This window comes from Megascapheus bottae, chromosome 2 (assembly GCF_031878675.1).
Source record: "Megascapheus bottae isolate mThoBot1 chromosome 2, mThoBot2.hap1, whole genome shotgun sequence".
In the NCBI taxonomy this organism is placed as follows: domain Eukaryota; kingdom Metazoa; phylum Chordata; class Mammalia; order Rodentia; family Geomyidae; genus Megascapheus; species Megascapheus bottae.
In genome coordinates, this window is record NC_143510.1 from 24,225,716 (window position 1) to 24,236,004 (window position 10,289).

Sequence of the window (10,289 nt, forward strand, 5' to 3'; positions counted from 1 at the left end):
TGAAATGATTGTCCTTTCTCCAGTGTATGTTCTTAGTCATTTTTTTCAAAAATCAGTAGGCCATAGATGCATGGATATCATTCTGGATTTTATTTTTTCTTTTATTGTCTCTATGTATATTTTTATGCCAGTACCATACTATTTCAGCTACTATAGCTTTGAAGTATGTTTTGAGGTCAAACATACTGCTTTGGCTAATAGAAAAAATTAAAATCTCAAATTTTGACTCATGAGCACAGGGTACATTTCTCTTTTTTAAATGTCCTATTCAATTTCTTAGTGTTTTATAGTTTTCATTGTAGAGGTTTTTGTCTCAAATTCTTTGCACTTTTTTTTTTTTAAAAAAAGCTTTGTGTATTATATGGAGTGCTTAGGCTTTCTGTATATAGGACATTTTCTGAGACTAGGGCTGGTTTGACATTATACTTTGATATTTTGATGCCCTTTATTTCTTTCTTTGGCTCAATTTCTGTGGTTAGGGTTTATAATACTAACCAAGCAGGATCCTTATCTGTTGGATCTTGGAGGAGCCTTTTCTTGGTTGGATCTGATGCTAGCATTTGTATCTCATTTGTTGAGAGTATTTACCATGAAGAGATACAGGATTTTATCAGATGCCTTTTCTGTATCTATTGAGATAATAGTAAGGTGGTTGTTCTTCCTTCTTTTGATAAAAGGTAACCTGATCACCTAGGTATGTGCTTCACTGTGGGGGGGGTGGGGGAGGGAATCCCACTTAATCAAGGCATATAATCTTTTTGATGTGTTCTTGGGTCAGGCTTGATCACATTTTGTTGAGACAGCTTACATAGATATTCATTCACCCAAGGATATTTGTGTATCACTTTATTTTTTCATTGTCTTTAACTGGTTTTGGTGTCAGAGCATTTTGGTGAATGAGTTCAAAAGACTTCTGTCCATTTCATTGTTTTGGAAGTAGTATGAGAAGAATTGGCACGAGTTTCCCTCAAAAGTTTGGTACAGTTGAGCTGTAAAGCAACTGTCTCCTCAGCTTTTCTTTCAGAGACTTAATATTTATTCAGTCTATTTAGATTATTTAGTCTATTTAGGTTACTTTTTCACAGATGAAAATTATATCTGTTCAAGAACATATCCATTTCCTCTAGGGCTTCTGTCTTATTGGGATATAGTTAATCATAGTAGACTGTAGTCTTTGATTTTTTTTGTAGCATAAGTTGTAATATTGTCTTTTTTCATCACTAATTTTACTTAAGTTGAGTCTTCTCTCTTTTTTTGTGTGCCTAAAGGGTCAGAGGTCTTATTCTTATTTTTCTAAAACCTTGTTTTCCTTTTTTTTTTTTTTTGGCCAGTCCTGGGGCTTGAACTCAGAGCTAGTGTGTTGTTCCTGAGCTTGTATGTTTTGCTCAAGGCCAGCACTTGAGGCACAGCTCCATTTACAGTTTTTTTTTTTGCTGGTTAATTAAAGTCTTAGGGAATTTTCTGTCCTGGCTATGAATCACCATCCCCAGATCTCAACCTCTGAGTAGCTAGGATTCGAGGCATGAGCTACTGGTGCCTGATTTGTTTTGCTTTTTATATTTTTTTAGTCCCAATTCCATTTATACCTGTTCAAATCTTTTTTCCCTAATAATTTTAGACTGGTTTTGTTTTGTTTCTTTTTTTTTTTTTTTTGCCAATCCTGGGGCTTGAACTCAGGGACTGAGCACTGTCCTTGGACTTTCTCAAGGCTAAAGCTCTACTGCTTGAGCCACAGCACCATTTCTGGGTTTTTTCTATGTATATGATACCAAGGAATCGAACCCGGGTCTTTGTGCATGGTAGGCAAGCACTCTACCACTAGGCCAAACTCCCGGCCCTAGATTTGTTTTGTTTGTATACTACTCATTCCTTGAGCCATGTAGTTAGGTTATGTATGTGAAATGGCATATAATTAATGCTATACAATACTTGATACTTGTAATCCCAGCTATGTGGGAGACATAGGTTGTAGGTCAGGAGAATTGCAGTCTGGTGCCAGCCTACAACAGCAAAATTTGAGACTATATTAGAAATATCAAAGCACAAAGTATCCTTGGCTCAAGTATCCTTGAGTTCAAACCCTAGTATGGAAAAAAAATCTCTAATATTCTTTTTCTGAATTCCAAAGGTTTTGGTATGTTTCCTTTCCATTTTTGTTTTTAAGAAAACTTTTAATTTCATTTCACTCTGATTTTCGTGTGTGTGTGTGTGTGTGTGTGTGTGTGTGTGTGTGTGTGTGTGTGTGCATACAGTTCCTGGGGCTTGAACTCAGGGCCTTGGTGCTATACCTGAGCTTTTGTGCTCATGGCTAGTGCTCTACCACTTGAGTCACAGAACTACTTCTAGCTTTTTGGTGGTTAATTAGAGATAAGAGTCTCATGGACTGTATTGGCAGAGCTGGCTTCAAACTGTGATCCTCAGATCTCAGCCTCCTGAGTAACTAGGATTGCAGGCCTGAGCCACTGACTCTCATCTTCATTCACTGGTTTTTAAAGAGCATATTGTATACTTTATGTACTTGCAGACTTCCCACAAATAGTCTTGTCAATGACTTCCAATTTTATACCTTTGTGATCAGATGAGATAAATGATAATATTTCAATTTAGAAAATACTGCTGAAATTTGGATCACTGACTAACATACTTGTCCTGCAGAATTTGCAGCTGTTGGGTGAAATATTTTATGATTGTTGATTAGGTCTATGTAGTAGTATACCATAAGTGAAAATATGTGATATTTGGATCTTCAGCTTGACTTTACCTTGGTCACAAGTTCCTCCATTTTCCTGCAGAGGATATAATTTCATCTTCATTTTGGTTAAGTGATATTCTATATGTACCATGTTTTCTTTATCCATTCACCAATTGTTGAATGTCTCCAAATTTTATTGTTGGAGTCTCTTCCCCTCGCCTTTTTTGCCAGTCCTGGGGCTTGAACTCAGGGCCTAGGCACACCTTGAGCTTTCTCAAGGCTAGAACTCTACCACTTGAGCCACAGAACCACTTCTGGCTTCTGTGTATGTAGTAACAAGGGATTGAACTCATGGCTTCATGCGTGTTAGGCAAACACTCTCCGACTAGGCCACTCTCCCGGCCATCTCTCCATTTTTAATAATATTTGAATCACATATTTGGTGGTTCTGAGTTGGGTACAAATTAATTTGTATTTTTCTGTATCCTTTCTTTTTTTTTTTTTCTGGTTGGTCATGGGGCTTGAACTCTGGGTCTGGGTGTTGTCCCTGGGCTCTTCAGCTCAAGGCTAATGATCTACCACTTGAACTACAGCACCTCTTCTGGTTTTCTGGTGGTTAATTCTTATAGACTTTTATGTTTGGGCTGGCTTTGAGCCATGATCCTCAGATCTTAGCTTCCTGAACAGCTAGGATTCCAGACTTGATCACTGGGGCCTGGCTGTATACTTCTGTTGAACTGATCATTTGTCATTACATAGTATCATTGTCTTTGTAGAGTTGGTTTTTCTTTTCTTTTTTTTTTTTTGTGATAGTCCTAGGATTTGAACTCAGCACCTAGGTGCTGTCCCTGTGCTTTTTTTGCTCATGACTAGAGCCACAGTTCACTTCAGGCTTTGTGGGGTTAATTGGAGATAAGAGTCTCACAGACTTTCTGGCCTGGGTTGGCTTCAGATTGTGATCCTCAGATCTCAGCCTTCTGAGCAGCTAAGGTTACAAGTGTGAACCACTTTGGATCTTTATACAGTTCTAAACATTATTTTTTAAAATTTTAGTAAGATATATTAATTGCTTATTCTTTCAGTATGATTTTCTATACATGCAAATATCATGCACAGGTCAAATGTAACCTTCCTTTTTCTACTTTTCCCTTCCTAGATCCTTCCACTCTACTAATCATTACTATAGTTAACTATCAAGTTGACTTTTAAAAACCTTGGACACATGAGAAAGTCATGTGTCTCTCTATATAGAAACACACACATATGCATGTGGGAGGAATATGTGTCTGTATTCTTTGTGTCTATCTTATTTAGTTTAACATACTATTTTCCCTTTGCTGCAAATGGCAGGGTTTTGTTTATATCTTATGGCTGTATAATACTCCATTGTGTAGAAGACCTTCCTTTCTTCATCCATTCATCTATTGATGGGCATCTGGGCTGATTCTGTATCTTAGCTATATGCAAAGTGCTGTAATAAACATGACAATAAAGGTAAATCCTTGGGTATGCTGATTTCATTCCCTCTATTCACTTAGAAATGAGTTAGCTAGATTTATTTAACTTTTCTGCTGTTTTTGGTAGTGGCTGGAATAATTTACATCTTCACTAGCAGTGTCTAAACCATTTTATCCATATGGTGTGCAAACATTTAAAAAAATAACAGCTATCCTAAGTAGAGTGAAACGGCATCTTATGTTTTATTTGCATTTTCATGATTTCTAATGATATCGAACATTTTCACTGATTCATTTATATTCATATATTCACTTGTAATTTTTCTTTTTAGATGTGCTATTCAGATCACTTGTCCAATTTTAAATTGAATTACATGTGCTTCTGTAGTTAAGTTTTTTGGATTCCTTTACATAATCTGTGTATGATTCTCTGTCAGATGGGTAATTGGCTATTATTTTCTCCCATAATGTAGGTTGTTTCCACTGTTGATTACTTCCTTTGCTGTGTAGAAGCTTTTTAGTTTGATGTAATCCCATTTGTTAAATTTGCTTTTATTTCCTGTACTTTGGGGGTCCTATTAAAAAAGTCATAACCTGTATTAATGTCTCCAAGTACTTCCTCTAGATTTTCTTCTAGTACTTTCAGAGTTTTAGATTTTACATTTGACCCATTTTGATTTTTAGGGGTCTAGTTTCAGTGTTCTACCTATACGTATGTTGAACATACATTTTCATACACTCACTGAAGAGTCTGTTCTCTTTACATAGTTTGGTTTTAGTATCTTCATTTTAAATAAGTTTGAGAATGTATTTGCTTATGAGTTTATAATGGTTTATTTATGGTATCTCTTATTCTGTTCTGTTGGTCTGTGTGCCTGTTTTTATGCCAATATTATGATTTTTATCCTGTGTCTTAAAATCAGGAACTGTGATATCTACAGTTTTATTCCTTTTGTTCAAGTTTGCTTTGGCTATTTAGGCTTTTTTTGTCTTTCTATGTCAATTTTTAGAAGCTTTTTTTTCTAGTTCTGAGAAGAATATCTTTTGTTAAGTATTTCACTGGGGATTGTAGTTCACTTTTGGATTTTTGGACATTTTAACAGTATCAGTTTTTCCAATCCGTAATCTTGGGGTGTCTTGCTATCTTCTTGTGTCTTCATTTTCTTTCAACAATGCTGTATAGTTTTTACTGTAAAGGTCTTCCACTTTCTAGGCTAAATTTTGTCCTTTTTTTTTTTTGAAGATGTTTCTTTTATGCTTTTTTTTTTGCTTTTGATATTTATTTATTTTTTAGGTTGTTTTCTTTCTTTTTTTTATTGTAATTAGTAAAAGGGTTACATGATATTTGCCAGATAGAAGGTGCATTAATTCACATACACTGATACCCTTTCACATGTCTTGGTACCCGTTTCCCTCCACCCCCCACCCCCCACCCATCTTGGTTTTCCCCCCTTCCCTATCAAATTTCAAATATCCAAATACAAATAAATTCAATATATCAGATAACAAAGTGAGATACTATACCAATATGAGATAACCAAGGGACAGCAAAGGAGATGAGAGACAACTTAGTACATTAAGGACAACAATCATTCATTATATGGCTTTTGTTTCACTATCCTGGAGGTCCTTTCAATTAGCTTCACATTCTATGTCCTTATGTGTCAAGATTTTGCTCTATTTCTTTTATGCTTTTCTTACACACACACACACACACACACACACACACACACACACACACATATTTCTAGTGGAACTCATAGTTTCATATGGTTCTCTAATAGTAACTGTCTTTCACTTCTGGTTATAGGACTTCCTTAAGCATCTTAGTCCGTTTTTGTTTGATGGTCATGAATTCCCTCAGTTTTTATTTATCTTGGGGAGGACTTGTTTCTCCTTCATTTCTGAAGGACAGCTTTGCTCAGTTGTATTCTTGGCTGATAGTATTTAACATTCAGAATTTATCATCTTCCCTCCCAATCGTCAAGGTTTCTGTTGAGAAATATCCGGTTATTCTAATTGGGAATTCCCCTTATATGCAACTTAATATTTTTCTCTTGAGCATTCTGTGACTTTGAGTTTTGACATGATTATCATGTGCCTTGGAGAGGGGTTTGTGGCTAGTTGGTGCCTTTCTTGAGCCTCATGCATACAGATATCTATACATCTCATAGGACTTGTGAACATTTGAGCTATTACTTCATTAACTGTACGCTCTCTGCTTTTCTCCCCGTCTTTTCTCTCTGGAACTCCCCTAAAGCAAGTATATGTTCACTTCGTAGTTTCCTCTAGTTTCTGTAGGTGTCTTTGCTCTCTTTATTCTTCTCTTTCTTCTCTACATTTAGTCTAATTCAAAAGAGCTGTCAGGTTGAGAAATAATTTTTTTTTTTGCCAGTCTAAGTGCTTAAACTCAGGGCCTGGGCACTGTCCTTGGACACTTTTTGCTCAAGGCTAGCCACATCACCACTTCTGGCTTCTTCTGTGTAGGTGGTACCAAGAAATGAAACCTTGGTCTTTGTGCATGCTAGGCAAGCACTCTACCTCTAGGCCAAGCTCCTGGCCTGAGAAATTGACTTGTTGGATGTAGTATGCTATAAATCTCATATATGTATATATATACATGTCATATACACATATATGTATATATTAATACACATATACAAATATGTACACACATATGTGTATATATATATATATATATACACTTTTTTCTTTGTCTCTAAGCTTTGTTATTCAAAGCTAGCACTCTACCACTTGAGCCACAGCTCCACTTCTGGCTTTTTTGCGCCAGATGTGAGTCTCATGGACTTTATTGACCTTGCTTGACTTGAACCATGAACCTCAGATCTCAGCTTTGTGAATAGGTAGAATTACAGTCGTAAGCCACTGGCACCCGACGATTATATTTTTTTATACCATTCACTGAATTCTTCAGCTTAAAGATTCCTGTTTGATTCTTTTTAGTGGTATCTGTATCTTTGCTGAATTTCTCCATTATGTTACAGTTTATTTCTCGGATATGTGAATTGTTTGCTTGTATCATTTTGTAATGAAATGAACTTTTTTTACTAAAGAATTTATTAACCTTGATTTTTACATCATATATCTTTTTTCCATATATTTTCTATTGTAATTAATAGAAAGGTTACATTATATTCACCAGATAGAAGGTGCATTACTTCACAAACATTGATATCCTTTCTCATGTGTTGGTCCCTATTTTTCTTCTCCCACCCGCACCCCTCATCTTGTTTTCCCCCTTCCCTACTCAATTTCAAATAACCAAATACGCATATATACAGATATCAGATATATACAGATATATCAGATAACAAGGTAAAATACTGTAACAATATGAGATAACCAAGGGACAGCAAAAGAGATAAGAGATAACATAGTACATTAAGGACAACAATCACTCATTATATGGCTTTTGTTTCTATATCCTGGAGGTCCTTTCATTTAGTGTCATCCTATATGGCCTTATGTATCTAGGTTTTGTTCTATTGTAAATCTCTGCTAGGAGAGCCCAAGGTTTCTACTGATTATGACAAATGAGGGAGACTCTTGGGCCTATGTTCCTTTGAGTCTGGCTTACTTCACTTAATATGATATTTTCTAAGTCTTTCCATTTCCTTACAAATGGAGTGATGTCATTCTTTGTGACAGCAGCATAGAATTCCATTGTGTATATATACCACATCTTGTTGATCCACTCATCAACTGAGGGGCATCTAGGTTGATTCCATATCTTTGCTATGGTAAATAGTGCTGCAATGAACATTGTTGTCCTAGTGGATTTAGTATATCCTTGTTTCTGGACGATTAGGTAAATGCCAAGTAGTGGAATTGCTGGGTCATAGGATAATTCTATGTTTAGTCTTTTGAGGAACTGCCATACTGCTTACCATAGTGGTTGAACGAGTTTGCACTCCCAACAACAGTGTAGTAGTGATCCCTCCTGGCCACATCCCCTCCAGCATCTGTTGATCCTGGCCATTCTAACTGGAGTGAGGTAGAATCTCAGAGTTGTTTTGATTTACATTTCTTTTATGGCCACAGATGTTGAGCATTTCTTCATGTGTCCATGGGCCATTCTTATGTCTTCTCCAGAGAAGACTCTCTTTAAATTTTTGGCCCATCTTTTAATGGGATGGTTGTTTCTTTGGAGAGATTCAATTTTTTGAGCTGTTGATATATTTTAGATATGAGGCCTTTGTCTGTTGTATGGTTAGTGAAGATCTTTACCCACTCTGTAGGCTTTCTAGTTAGTTTGCTAGCTATGTCCTTTGCCATACAAAAGCTCTGCAGTTTAATGCAGTCCCACTTATCCAGACTTTCTCTGACTTGTTGTGGTTCTTGGTCCTTATTAAGAAAGTTTCAACCTGTGCCAAGGAGATCTCTAGTCTATCTCCTATTCCTTCTTGTAAAGTTTTCAGTGTATCTGCTTTTACCTTAAGGCCTTTGATCCATTTGGAGTTAATCCTGGTACAGGGTGACAAAGAAGGATCCAACTTTAGTTTTCTGCAGGTGCTTAACCAGTTCTGCCAGCACCACTTGGTGAAGAGGCTGTCTTTCTTCCATTCTATTTTTTGGCTCCCTTGTCAAAGATAATGTGGCTGTAGGTCTGTGGTTTAATATCTGGGTCCTCAGTTCTATTCCATTGGTCTTCAGGCTTGTTCTTGTGCCAGTACCAAGCTGTTTTGGTCACTATAGCTCTGTAATAGAGTCTAAAGTTTGGTATTGAAATTCCTCCTGGGCTGTTCTTTCTGCTAAGAAGTGTTTTTGCTATACAGAGTCTTTTATTATTCCATATGAAATTTTGGATTGCCTCTTCTATTTCTTTAAAGAATGACATTGGGATATTGGTGGTATTCTGTTGTATTTGTTGATAGCCCTTGGCAAGTTTGCCATTTTCATGTTGTTAATTCTTCCAATCCTGGAGCATGGGAGGTTTTTCCATTTCCTTAGTTCTGCTTTAATTTCCTTTTTCAGGGTTTTAAAGTTTTCATCAAAAAGGTCCTTTACATTCTTAGTTAAGCTAATTCCTAGGTACTTTATTTTCTTTGAGGCTATTGCAAAAGCAGTTGCTTTCCTGATGGTTGCCTTGTTCCTCTCATTGTGGACATATAGGAAGGCAGTTGATTTTTGAGGGTTAATTTTATACCCTGCTACTTTGCCAAAGTTTTGAACCAACTCAAGCAGTTTGGGAGTGGAGTCTATAGGGTTCTTTAAATACAGAATCATGTCTTCTGCAAAGAGGGAAAGTTTCACTTCCTCTTTCCCTACTTGGATGCTCTTTATGGTTGCTTCTTGCCTTATTGCTCTGGCTAGGAATTCTAATACTATGTTAAAGAGGAGTGGAGAGAGTGGGCATCCTTGTCTCATTCCTGATTTTGGAGGAAATGACTTTAGCTTTTCCCCATTAAGTACAATGCTAGTTGTGGGTTTATCAGACACAGCCTTTATTATGCTGAGGAATATTCCATGGATTCCTAGTTTCTCCAGAGCTTTTAGCATAAAGGGGTGTTGGATCTTGTCAAATGCCTTTTCTACATCTATTGAGACAATCATGTGTTTCTTGTCTTTGCTCCTGTTGATGTGTTGAATTATATTAATTGGTCTGTGTATGTTGAACCAGGTTCCCATTCCTGTGATGAATCCTGTTTCATCATAGTTTACATCATATTTCAAATGGCGTATTTAACAAACAATAATTCAAGAAGGGAATCTCTATAGAACATAGTTAAAAGTAGGCTGAGGGTTCATATGTCACAGATATATATTAATCTATGTAATAAAACATTATGTCTATGGATTCATAAATTTTTATGTCTATGTAGTTGTGTTTATATTTTCAATACCATGTCCATAGCATTGGGTATGCAAACATTGAGTCCTTGTTCTTGTACTCTTTGGATCTAATAGCCACATATTAAGGATACCATGCACCTTTGGTTCCTTTGGTCTTGACTTGTCTCACTCAACATGATTTGTTCTAGATTCATCCACTTCCCTGTGAATGTCATTATTTTATCTTGTCTATTGGCTATGTAGAATTCCATTGTATGCATATACCACATTTTCTGTATCCATTCATCTGCAGTAGGGCATCTGGATTCTTTCCATCACCTGGCTAT